Raw genomic sequence first — 14639 nt, 5'->3', positions numbered from 1 at the left:
AGAGCACTCAATCCAACTCCCATTAAACTATAATTCATATAATGGATAATATTCCTATGAATTAGCGATACATATAAGACAGTGTGTCAACACAGATAGAAATGCCTGATTCCCTGACTTTTCTGAAATAATATTATTGATGTGTTTAAATGAAAGCCCCAGATCCCTTCCAACAAGAAATAAAGTGGGGATGCTTCTCATCTGAAACGGGGAGTGCGTAGCATGGAAACAGGAGCGTGTTAGTCAAAATACTCAGGTGATGAGATACAATAAGAAGGAGAAAAATAAAGATACAATGAGAGGACAAGGTTCATGGAAGTTAATATTGTACTTTCCTCTGACCTCTGCAAAACAAGGAGAAGGAAGAAGGAATTTACAGAAAACCAGCAGGCACAATATTCTAACCATCACCATAAAATTCCATATTTTGTGACTTTAAATATCATAACATGAGAGCTTGAAAGATAAAATAGCACATTTGTATAACTGGCCATGATTCAAAAAGAATACAGCCTTTTTCAGCATTGTGCTTCAACTATTTCAAGTTAAAATCTTTGGACACAAAGTTAAGTACTGGCTTAAGTGCCTTGAGAAAGGAGGTGATGGTGTGTGCAAGACCTGGCAGTTCTAGAATAAAGGGAAGCTTGAACATAAGAGACATGACACTTCGTGGGAAGAACAGGAAAATCCAACATGAAAGACTATGTAAGTGCATATTTATAAGCATGCACAGAATGCTTATTCTGTGATAATCTAATCCTAGATAGGCTGATTTCAGGGCAACTACCAGGAACTATCAAACATTTTGATTCAAAATCTGCTTTACTTCTCGGGTGTAATTCCGTCGGGATTTACACCCACCTGCTGGGGAACAGAATCTGTGTCTTTGAAAACTTGTGCTTTTATACTGTGCTCTGTATCACACTCAGGATGAGCAGATGCCTCAAAGGAAGGGAACGATGGACTTGTGTAACCTCTGAGACTGAAATTATTAATTTATCTTTAGTACTGAAGGCCAGATTGCCGTGTCTTGTAATTGATTATTTTTCATAGTTATACAATTATAAGCTAAAGAAACCTGATAAAGGTAGAAGCGTTCATTTCCTGTGCTGGAAAAAAGATTTTTCAAGAGCAAAGAATAAAATGGCATTTTCATATCCTGCAAAGCAAAAATGATCTGTTTTGGCAGAGGAGTCCTTTTTTAATGTGATGATACATTGATTTTTGGAGGCAACTACAAGGCAGCTTTATTTTGTATAGTAACTTCTATACAAATCATGTCTTTGCGTCTTCTTCAATCCACTTTTCAAAGTATTAATGGGAAATCAAAGGCATTTACTATTATAACAGTTAAAGCACTGCTGAGTGTCTAAATGAGCACTCTCACAGCTGATCATGTCTCCAATGGACGTATTCCAATGGATTATTTTCACGCTATCTCATTTTGTCAGCGTTGCCCTTCAATCTCTTCAAATGTGGTTTGATCCTGAAAACTGCCAAGGATAAAAGTGTACAAAAGAAGGCAGGAGAGCTTTAAATTAAATACCATATTCAAGTAATGTTTAATTATTGCTTTCAGATGGTCACTATTGAAACCTTAGATGCACAAAGCAACTGTGCAATCAATAGCTACCAAAACAACATGCCATCCGCCATCAGCTTACACATCAGATAAAAGGAAAAAAACATGCTATCTGCTCTATAATAGTAGCATAATTTGAACTGGCAGGAACTGGTCATAAGTTTTCTTAAATTCATCAACCTGCCCCCTGACAGGTCTAATAATTTTCAAACCATCTTTACTAAAGGAGAATCTAATCTAACCGTAAATACTTCATTTTGACTAAATTCTACCACAAGGTTGTTTTACTATCTACCTGTTTATGTACTTGGGCAGTATATTTTTTTCTTATTATTAAAACTAACTTCATACTTTCTTGAAATGGGTATGGACGGGTACTGATTGTGAGGCAGAGGCAACAGCTTGGACTCAGCTCCCCAGCCGGTTTGAGGGGTGCCTTCCTCACCCTCTCGGGGGGCTGGCTGAGCAGGACGAGTGTCTGCTTCCGACACCAGAGCTGACGGCCCCGTGCGTCACAGGAGATTACCAAGTGCTTCATTTGACATCAAGCAGGAATTTGGGAAAAAGGTGAGGTAGACATCTCACCAGTCTGGGAACAATTTCTATCATAACTAAGCCTTGCTTTCCATAGTGACCTCTGAGTTAATGTAAGTTAGCATTTCTAGTTATGTCAGCGTTGTATATTTAAGATATGCTTTAGAGTAATAAATTTTTGTTAGGTATATACAACATGCCTGGAGCAACGATGGGGAACCGTGATGCCCTGATAACCACAAAACCCCCAGTAATGCAGACCCTCTTCTGTGTCAGTTCCTTTCATACTTTCATATGCAAGCTCAAATTTGCAGAGTAACAGTGTAAAATACAAATGTTTTACAGAAGACGTACATAGTTCCTGCTCTCAAAATCTCATCCCTTTTCTAGGCAGTAAAAAGTTTGCCATGCTGGAGATTGAGAATTGGATATAACAATAAGTAATTTTGTTGACTCTTTCCAAATGATACTATGATTTCTCCTGGGTCTCTCAGATTTTTATAAGCATCTTAAAAGAAAGATAGGAGGGCTGTAAAATAAAATGAGAAGCAGCAGTTTTTTTAAGGTTTGTCAAGTTGCCAGGAGAGCTGTTTCTCAGCAGGATGAGTCTGAGATTTTGTGTTTCAGAGAAACTCCTTTGGGAAACATCACCTTGCTTGGGGCTTTGTTACAGGCATGCCCACTGGCGGATGAGCAACAATAGGGTGGGTGGCTCATAACCTAATGACATGAGCATGTGAAAAAGAAGTATTTTCTTGACACTTGAAGTATCTTTAAGAAAGCTGACCTTTGGAAACTGATACTATTCACTGAGCAGTACTTCCTTCCTTTAATTCACAGTAAAGAACATAATTTAATCCATACTGTATAGCTGCAGAGAATACTACAATCACATTGTTCTTGAACAGAGTGAGAAGATATTGTAATCTACTGTAGGATGGGGGGAAAAAAAACAGAAAGAATTAGAACTTCAGAGAAGAACTGCAAAAGATCTTAATAAAGAGATGAATGGAAATTAGTCACTCACAACGAAAGTTATCACATGAAAATCTCTAGTTTTCTGGCATTTCCTTTCACATTTCAACATTATAAGAGTAAACCCGTGTGTTGCTCTTGATGAACTGAGTACAAGGCACTGTGAAAAAACTGACATATAAAATCCAACTAGCATTCCAACGTACTAAAGGTAACACTGGACTAAGGAAACCAATGTAGATACAACACTGTCATGAAGGCAAATCTCAACTGACCCAAACTGTACTCAAACTAATTTTATTACGAGTGAGATTACAATTTTAGTAAACCAAAGCAGATCTCAAATCACTTGCTCCATTAGATGCAAACCTCCTTTCATCACCCCTCCTCCCAACCATTGCAAGCCAATACAAATGAGACTAACGATAAGTCGATACAAATAATGTTATATGCCAAACCTATTGTACTAGCAACTAGACGTTGCATTTCCCTGCAGAACCCATGTTGTTCTGTAAGAACAGCGCCTGGAGTCAGAGACATCACAGACTTTAGTTACTTTACCAGCATCTGAGCATTCTTTGAGGCAGAAATGGTGTTAATCTGGAAAAGAAAGAACTGCCGGCATTATATACATAATGAGCTGCCTAAGTCATGGGTTTCCAGCCTGTGCATCCCAGACACCCATGGACTGTGGTTTAGAGTGAGGAAAGAAGTACCTAAGGAAAGCAAACCCCACCACAAATAGGCTGAAATTTGCTGTTTGACATTAAAGTGACCAATTAACTTTAAAACATTTTGAGGGATCTCATGAGGCTGAAGAAGCTTCAAAACTTGAGTCTACACCAGTTACGTAAATCAATGTTCCCTAGGACTGGTTTGACATTTTCCTACCTCTACAAGGACAATCAGCTGTGGGGTGTGAGGAAGAGCATACGACGATGTCTGTAAATCCACAAGAAAAGGTTTTTAGGGCAACTGCAGTTTTGGTTTTCTGTTTTCACCGAAGAGCTACAAAAATAACACTCAACTGGAATGATGAAAGACTTTTCTTACAAGCAATAACACAAAGAAATTTTTTTTAAAGCTTTGAGATCCAGAGTAAGACATTTAATTACAGTGTAACTCAGCTAGAAATGAGCTTGGCCTGCTAGAAATAAGCAAACATCAAGCTGTATTTGATACAATGATCTTGATTCCAACAAGATCCTGGAAAAACAAGATGTTTTTGAAAAAAGTTACAAATAGGAGCAATTACAAAGCAGAAACATGTTAACAGGAAATTGAGCTAATGAGTGTATTTCAGTGATTTATGGCAGGCTAATTCACAGAATTAGGCACTTACTCTAACAACCAAGCATTAGAAACTCAGATAGCCAGACATAACGGTAAAATTAAACACAGGGTAAAAGTGCTTCACTGTGCGACAAAAAAATCCTTCAAAGTGGTATTATGCAGCTGTATCATACTGATGATAAATGCATATTAATATACGTTGTGTAACTAAACTATAGATTGTTTTTTCCCTCCTTTCCTTAAGATAATTCTTACAGAAATTAAATTAGGGCCGCTTCGGTGCCACAGCTGTATGGTCCTACACGTTAAACTTACGAAGACTCCTTTTATGTCTTAGAAAATAGTACCTGTGATGTATTTTACATTAAGCTACTGAAACTATATATAAAATGTGCTCGTTTTCAATATACTCAAAGTATTGAATATGTTATTATTAAATACTAATACATACATAGATATAAATAATTTTCATGTTGTATGATACATTCACTATCACAATACATTCATTGTTAAAACAGAGTACATAAAGGCAATGATTTCATTAAGAAATCTTTCAGATGAGTGTAGTAAAATAAATACTACCCATTTTGAGCAAATTTGTAAGTGATTAAAGCCAAAGGACTATCTTATTCTTTAGACTTCATCATATAAATGACCAAACACTATGCAAAAAAATTTTTAAAGCATTCATAGTATTTCTCACAGGACTGATGTTAGGGACTGGTTTATAGCTGAAAATGGAAGATTACAGCAACTTTCCCATTTCTGAACTGTTGCAATTGGTAGGCTATGCGGATGGACATCAAAACCGAGACATAAACGGGTCTGCACAGACAAGCACTGCAACAACTCTCAAGGAACGGCGAGACACCCGCAGCCCTGCCAGGAGGCAGGAGAAGGCTGCCAGGGGAAGGGGAAACCCTGTCAGAGAGACAGGATTTGAAGGGGGGCTGCTGTTACTGAGAGCTGCCAATCTCCTCCAGAGCAGTACTTGATTACCTGTCAGCACACCGACTTCCTACACAGACGATAATAAAACAACACGAGCAGTCTAAAAACGATGGAAGTACCTATCCGCTGAACCGTATCATTTGCCAGAGTCACATTATCCAGAAATATCAAAAACGTATGAATATATTTACAACATTCATAGTCTGGAAACAAGTTTTATCAGTATTTTACTGGGTTAGAACACTCCGATAATCGTGTCCAGAGAAGGATCAGATACATTAATCTAAATACAAGCAAGCCCATGAACATTACTCTACAAAGAAAACTGAACTCATTGAGGGTCTATATAAATATAGGGGAATAATATACAAAAGATGATAGGATTAAAATCATCCTACTAAAACCTGTGACAAATCTACAAAGCACCTCAAATCCTAAGCCCCTGATGGTTTTAGGTAAAAGCTCTTTACCCAGTTCTTTCCAGAGGTGTACTTGGCTGGTCCCCTTCCAGAAATAATACATGACATGCTTTAAAAAAAAGAGAGTACTCACCATAACAAAACTCACTAACCAGTAGTTAAATAAAGCATCTCTACATGCGGAAAAAAAAAAAATATTCTAAAGATAATGAAAAGCAGATTCCCTCAGCTACATTTCTTAACTGAGCTCTCCTGACCATGTTTCTCTGATGAATAAAATAAGAAGTGTTTCAGGATCAAGTAGAGCAGAAGCACTCTGACAAAAAGGAGCCCAGGACTTGTAAAAGAAAACAAACTTTTAAAAGTTATCTAAATCCTATTTTGTAATAGGCCAGATAAGATAGAAACTGGGAGTTAGCAGGCAATGCTAGCTGGTGGGAGTGGGGAGGGAGAGTGGCAGCTATCAGCAGAGCCTCCGTGCTAACGCAGGTTAGTGTCAGGAGTGCTTTTCTATGGTCAGAAAAGCAGAGAAATATCTAACCACCCATTTTCATAGACCTTTCTCATAAAATGTCATGGTGATAAACAACTAAGATTCACCAACATTTTTTAAAGTAGGCTTTGATCTGTGAAAATGACGACTGTGTAATCCCTGTTAACTATAGCAGGTGTTTAAAGGCCAGGTGCGTAGGAACTGGTACATTACCCTGAGCCTGGCATACAACGGAGGGGAAAAATTCGTGCACGTACACGCATGAATCGGATGGAAAACAGTGCACTGAAGCGCAACAGTGAATTATATTGAGAATCATATTCAAGTCATACAGTACCTCACCTGAATAGGGCTTAAGAGGGCAGCTATCTGATTTCCATATATCAACAACCCGGTGGACTGTGAAGAAACAGCTATGACTAAGTATGTTCCGTGCACCCTCTGCTGGTTTCACAGCAGCAAGCAACCACGGCTCAGGAAATAAATTTAATAAAGTAGAAGCAAAATCCGGGGAAGAAAAGCCATCTTAACTGCAAGCAAGAGTGAAAAGACATACCAAAATTACTTTCAAAAATAAAAAGAAATAAATATTTGCAAAACCTTTTTATTTTGAAATTACAAAAAGAAAATTCATTATTGGGTAGCGTCCCTTGCTCAAAGATATTCGTTACAGGTTGGAAATTACTGGCTCTATGTTTCTACTGTAACTTCTTAGTTGCTTAAGTCTACTTGCATTTTTCAAAAAGACTTCAAAATAAGCATTTGGTTAGATTGCAGTATTCTGTTCTTTTTCAAGAGAACAAGTCAAACGGACTAATCTTAAAGATCTTAGCAAAGAAACTGAAGTCAGTGATTACATTTTTTTAAAAAGTAAGCCAGATATTTTCCTACCAGCTATTTCAGCTGTTTTTCATTACGGTTTCTATCAAACTAAGAAAGACACCCTACTCTCCTAAACATAGGATTCAGCATTTCTTGTTTTCACAATCGCTTTTTTCCCTTTAACATAGCTTCTACAAACAGCATAGCTTGCAATGATCCATTTCTCCTTACTTTACAAGATGACTCTTGACTGTTCACAGGTTTACACATGACCCTCCATGGTCTGTAAAGCCAACATAACCCAAACTCTTGCATGTTTGAAATTACCAAAACATAAAGCAAAACAAAATGCCAATGTATAACAGTATTAACCTCAAAAGCAGCCAGCTAGTTAGGCACCAACTTTACTTTATAACCAAGTGAACACACACGTAAACCCCAGTCACTTCATTTAATATCCCTCACAAATCCTTTAATTTCACGATTCTTCAAAACCACAGTAATCTCCCTTTGGTCACTGCTGGCACTTCTAAAAACGTATTTAATCAGTACTAAACCACTGAAGAAAGAAATATCAAATCTCCAGTTCGTTGCATCACTAACAAAATCAGCAAGTGCTTAGAAAATGTTTTAGAATATGCAACATTTTGCATCTTTGAGAGAGGAGCTTCTATACCACTTAATTTTAATTTTCACAAACCCAGGATCTCCTGAAAGAAAAATCCCATGATACTCTGTCACGTGACAGCTTGCCTATGGATTTGATTACGAAAGTGTTCATCATTTTAGAGTGCAGAATAAAATATTACATCGTTAACCACTGGTAAGGTGATTGAGTTTCAAAGATCTCTCCTGTTCCTGCACACAACTCACTCCTCAGTCCTGCCAGAACAGATTTCCCAGTTCCTGTGCTAGTCTGCTGTTGCTTGGCTGCTCATTTTTGCATTCTCCTCCCACTCCATTATGTTGTGATACACTCAGATGGAAATAAATGCAGAAAACATAATTTCTGAGAAAAGAAAGTTAATAAACTACTAATAAATGTTTTCAAGGAGCCCACTGTACATAGAACCAATGTACAGCAATACAGGATACAGAGAATAAAGGATAAAAGGTAAAAGAATAAAAAGAAACGAATTCAAATTTCTTATACTGCAGTCTGTACAGCCAAAACATACGTGTTTGTTTATAGAAATACTGTAACCAAGAAAGATTTAACCACCACCTGAAAACAACAAATTTAATGGCACTGCTGTAGAGTATAGGATCCTCACCATATCAGGTACTTCTGTGAGCAGGGGGTACGCAACTCCTCTCACCACTATTGTATTCAACTAGCTCTATTTTATGCAGGAGAGAATTAAATAGTGAAAGAGCAATGGTGTTTTGTTTTTAAAGAAGAAACAGAAGGAGGCGCCTGTGGAAGGGAGCGTTTGCCTCATGTCACAGACAAGACCTAGCAATACCCAACATCTGTGTACTTCACGGGTAATAGAACTTTGCTTGGTATTTCAAGTGTTTGGAACAAGTATGTCAGAACTGGCCACACCTCATGAAAGGGATAGCCAGCTGCTGGCCTTGTAAGTCATATAAGGTCCCTGAGCCCCAGTACAGATGATAGTTAACTAGGGGAGCAACTCATCCAGCTGCCATTCTTGTCTTCCTATATCCAGAGGCTTCTGCCAAGAGGGGTTCAAAAAGTGGATAAGGTGTCCTGGCACGGCAGGCTCACTCTTTTCACATGCTCCTTCGCATGCACATAACCTAAGGAGCTCCTCTTCACAGAAGCTGCAAGTATCTTTTGGGAACAAACTGGACCCTCCCTCTTAAGAAGGTGAGAAAGTAGGCTGCAGTGGCTGGCTGGACACCACTGCTTTATGTAGGTGGGGAAAGCATAAAGGAATAGCAAGAGTATATGGAAACTTTTCCTTCAAAACCCATCAAAACTTCACTTTCAGACTGAAGACACTGGAAACGATGCTTTGAAATGTTCACTGCAAAGAGCTTTTGGCAAAGAAAAGAAATGAGAGTGAAAATACAAATTGGGGAAGTATTTTGTCACTCCAGTAGAGATTTTGTGCAAAAAGAAAACACTCCAAATTTCCTATTTCAAACTCTTCAGAAATGGAGAACAATGGCATCAGAAGGATTCAACAGGCCACTGGAGGAGACCTCAGAACATCTTGGTTAGGAACAGTGATGATGATGGGATGTAGCACTTTTGTGCCAGCTGTTACCAAGCATGGTCAAGACCACACAAGGAATGGGAAAGCAAATGCAAGTGAATGGTATATTTGAGGTATCCACCTCCTGCTAGTATTTCAGAGGGTCAGAACCCTGAAAAGTTTCAGAATTTAACTCTTGGCTTTTTGCTAGAAAGTGAGACCTAGAAGTAGGAATCACACACCTATAATATCTTCAGATACAATTCTGTTTCAGAACAATCCAAACAAGCACCTACAGTGGTTTAATCCTCTCTCTCTTTCTTGCTTGCAGCAGAGTTCCTTTCAGGTAGAGCACCTGGCTCACAATCTGACTTGCCAGCAATGACTAACTTGAAAAACTTACTAGTTAACTTTAAATACTTCTCGTATTTATAAATATTAACCATGTGACAAAGTTCAGCATAAAAAGACTATTCTGCTGCCTGCTGTTATTGTGGCTCAGGCAGAAAAGAAAACCTTGATCCCCAGGTGAGTGGCAGCCATGTATTTATATGGCTCAAGACCAGCCCACCCTCGAGCTGTCCGCCTGGGCACCTGTAAGGCACAGCAGTTTGCCTCCCTGCGTTACCGCACAGCCTGAGATGAAAAGTTGCGGTAGGTGGTTTTTCCAGCCAAGTGCTGGAGTAATTAAGGCTTACAGCATCACAATCCACCAGAGCACCATTTTCTCTAATATAAGGCTGGGAACTTTGTACTCTCACATAACAAAATCGATCACCAATGAGACTGAACCTTTCCTACGTATGCAGCAATATTTAGTTTCTTTTTACTCAAAAAAATAAGATCCTAACCACCAAATGGTGTAAAAATCTGGTGTAACCAACCAAATGTTTCATAGCAAGCTAAATTTAGAACCCTAACTTAGTATCTAGATTTTTAAATATTCACCTGATTTTCAGAGATGATGTGCACTTAAATCTATACGTGAACACACCCATGCCTAACTGACTCCTTTGACACAGCAAGACTGGAAGACAAAACAAGATGTGTCAGCTGCAGGAACACCATGAGTGTTGTACAGCAAGAGGAAGAGTTCATACTGTACTTTGTGTTTCCTTTCATATGGTATAGACTGTAAATACTGTGACTAAGCTTTCCAGAAGCTTCTATAAAATGGATATATACACATACATCAATAGTTGAACAATAATAAATTCTAATGTATTGTGTATCTTGCGGTATGTAGCTCAAGTCAATGCTAGACAATTACTGTAAGACAAGATGTATAATTTCAAAGCTGTATTATAAGACGTTTAATAGGTCCCAGTTTTGAAAAAAATTAATGAGACAAAAGAACAATAGAGACATTTCTTGGGAAGGATATCTAAGAAAATCTAATTTTCAAATAGATGGCTTCCAAAAAAGCCAATCAGATGGTAAAACAAACCATGAATTAAAAACTTTCCAGTTCTCTAGCAGACTTTCCTTGGGTCTTATTTTCTCACCCATAAAATGCTAGAAGTGTTTAGAAAATTGCTTTCACATATTTGTTCCTTTTGGATTTATGTTTGCTTGCTTTTCTGTATCAAGATGAGAGACATTTAGAACAAATTAACTCTCAAAGTTGGGAAAAGTTAAATTCTTCATCATTTTCAGCCAATTTGTTGGTTAAATTTCTTCACTGTGAATAAGAAAGACTAAAATATCTGGTGACAAGGTAAGGAATGGAGAAGGAAAATGCAAGACCTTGGCATTCACTACAGTGTGCAAGTGTTGCATGGGACAGCTCCTGAGGTCGCTCGAACTTGTGCGTAACTTTTCAAGTTGTGTATCAGAGACAGCATAAACTGCTAGGTGGTGTGAATAATGCTGTTTGAGTTATGTTCTTGAACATGCTGGAACCAGACTATCATGACAAAATATGTAATTTTGGATAAAAATTTTATTTCTTTTTTTACATGTCATCCATTCTTATTTCTATTCTAGTTAATACAGAAATGTAAGAACTTTTCATTGGAGAAGGAAATTTGAGGAGAGTTAGGCAGTGCATTCTAAAATGAAATACGAAAACTTTATTAACCTAGTGCATTCATTTTCCTTTAAATCATTTGAAGAAAAAAATGCTATTTAAATAAAGCATAACCTTTCAAAAAAGCAGTAAGCAGACAGGGAAAAGAAAGCTAGAGGACATAATGGATTCTAAACAAAGAACAGTGACCGTGTATTACAGGGCTGCTCTACGTGCTGCAGTGAAAAGATCTACTTAGAAAGTACCATCATCTTGGGAGAGCGAGAAGATAAGACCAATGTGTTTAACTAGCTTTAATTTGCTTGCTTTCCTTCACTCCCTGAACTTCCTAGCACAGGAACTAGACAAGTATAGCGCTTGCAATTTTTTTCAGACATTTTGTACAATCTATTCCACCATACTCTCAGAGTCTTGAAACAATCTTTATTAGGGCTGCCTACTCATAAATACTTACACAGGGGAACAGGATTTGAAAGAAAAAAAATTATCCCCTAGAAAGCTTTGTAGAAAAATCAATGAAACTAGAACCAGATAATCTTCTACCACCCGCTTTTCTAAAGGCCACTGAAGAGGAAACTGAGACACACAAGGCAAAGCGTTTGAAATTCTAGATCCAATGAAACCAACAGCAATGTCCCACTGGTAAACAAGTGAGGCCATATATCACATACTTGTTTAGTACTAAGACTGAAGCAGCATTATTTTAAAGTCTCTAGAAATAACATGAAAGGTAATGTAATAATTTTCATCAAGAAAATTATATTTTCTACAGACAGCAGAAAGCAAATGATACTGTAGCTAGGACTTTCCAAACTGGGATACTATTGTGAAATGCACTCTTTTAACTACTGAGATACTTAAAAGTAATCAGTAATTATCTCTCTACTAAACAGACATTCCTCAACAGCGATGTTTCAGATTGGTGGTTCACGTAATTCAGTAATCTCCTCTTTTGATTTCTCCGATGGCGTTGCCTCAAACAACGTAACTCCCAACTTCTCACTAGCTATCTGTGTCTGTATTACAGTGATGTGATTACATATGATGTATTACATATTAGACAAAATACATATGCATTAATCAGAATATCCTCTAATGAGCGTTCAGAGTGGAACCCTGAACAAAGTCAGTATTTGGACTGGGAGATAACATAAACGAGGAACAGAAAATCTTGGATTTTACACCAACACCTCAGTTCAGCACATTCCTTGCAAGTGAGATAGTTCTTTATCATGCTTTTACCCAAGTTCTGCAGTATGTACTACTTAAAAACACCCAAATAGGTATATTAACATTTGCATCAAGTTATTTCTCCAAGAACCTTGTAATCTTACAAACATTTACACCTTACTGGGTTTTGTGTGGTTTTTTTTGTTTGTTTGGGTTTTTATTTTTATTTTGTTGGGGGTTTTTTGTTTGTTTTTAATTAAGGTACAAGCAACATTAAGAAAAATGCTCAGGACTACTTAAAATCTTTGGATGCTTGCTTTTAATTAGGGAATATTTAATCAGAACATGTGATTAACTTCTATTAAATCTTAAAAAAAAAAAAAAAAAAAAAAAAAAAAGAAGGTTTATTCATGCTTTGTAACTGAGGTTTTACCTGATTTCAAATCAGGCTAACAACCTACTGCCTCTGAAACAACATTATCTATCCACAGGTTTACATATAGATCCAATCTGTACAGCACTTTTGGTGTCTGCTAGAATTTGCCATTTCATGCCACTTTCCTGTTTTCCATAGTGGTTCTGATCATGCAATGAGGATTGCAGGTGTAAAGCATGTATAAAGTGTACACACAGAAACTGCAGACAGTATGCACACAAAATGTAAAAGACTACATTTCAATATTTTGTATAAATAACATATTTATCCTAATCACTTCAAGGGTTTACATTCTAATAAAAATAACGGATGCCTCACTCATTTTATCAATTCATAGAACTACAGCCCATCAAGTTCATATTTTTAATATGGTGAACTTTTTAATCAACATGAAATTTGAGAAGATGCCATTATCTTGCTTTTAATAAATAACAAAATTCCAAATTAATCAGCAAGCATTTCAATTTGTTTTCAGTATTTTACTTTTAATCACAGATAGCTTGAACAATAAAGTTCTCAATAGTGAATTACCTATATTGGTAGTCATACTGTACAAGAAATCCATGAGTTTCAAGAGAAAGACTTATGACTGTCCTAGACTTAAGTAACTCCATTATGCAACTGAATTACATAATTCAAAGGTATTTCTAATTTGTGGTAAGAGGAATTCTGTGATGGCACCACTTGACAAAATAATGTATTGCAAGCATGTGAAAATAAATGAAAAATGAACTGGACAGACTAGTATAACTTTCAGTAAACATTTTTAAAGTTGAGTGTCCATTTATTATTTATGCATTTAGACTACTGAAATGACAAAGACTTTCTTGAAGAAAGTCTTCAAGAACCCAAAATTACATTTCAAATTCTACAGACAAAAATGTATTGATTTTGCCCACATTTTTGTCTAAAGTTTGAAATATATGCTCCTTTTCAGAGGCAAAAACTTAAAGCACACTTAAAACCACATTTCACTGCATTGCTGAATGAGATCTGATTACCTCAGAAGCAGCATAAACCTGAAGTAATTCTTTCCCTTGATCAACTAAAGTGGCAATGATAGAGCTTCCTTTGACCAGACGAAGGTGGATGGATTTTTAGAAAGGACTTTAAACGCTAAAATTATTTCTACTTTTTTTAAGAAAAAGCTACATTTCTTATTTTCCCAGATGTAATTATAATATGGTCTCTCCTTCAGTGTGTGGAAGTGACATTCAGATCCAAAGTCCGTGCATTTATGGCCTATGTGAATCCTACCAATCTACATCTTAGTTAACAATTCTATATCCATTTAATATTCTTCACCTATTAAGGGTTTTTTTGCACTAGCTTGCACACAATTAGAACGCTCCAACACAATTATAATGCTCCAGTATACAAATCAACATGGCTATGAAGTTTACCCTGGTTTTAGAAACATGTAAGTCATCTACCTTAAAAGAATCTCACAATTTTTCTGCATTTCAACAGAAAGCTTGATACATGCTAATGTGAACACATACCTGTTATAACACAGATATGCATACAGAAAATAATTCAAGAGGAAAATTGCAGCATTAAAGCATTAAATCAGAAAGGAAAAAATGTTCAACTAACCTATTTACAGGCTAAAATACTCTCTGACCAGTGTTGTTTTTTTTTTTGTAAAGCACAAAATAGTCCCTTGTCTGAGGGCACTAGTATGATTTCATCTGATAGGAAGAAGAGAAAATTTAGAATTAGCATTAGGGAGTTAACTTTAAAAGAAAATGTCAAAGTACAGAATAAGAT

Source organism: Fulmarus glacialis, unplaced genomic scaffold, assembly GCF_000690835.1.
Source record: "Fulmarus glacialis isolate BGI_N327 unplaced genomic scaffold, ASM69083v1 scaffold10143, whole genome shotgun sequence".
In the NCBI taxonomy this organism is placed as follows: Eukaryota; Metazoa; Chordata; class Aves; order Procellariiformes; family Procellariidae; genus Fulmarus; species Fulmarus glacialis.
This window is presented reverse-complemented; position numbering follows the sequence as displayed.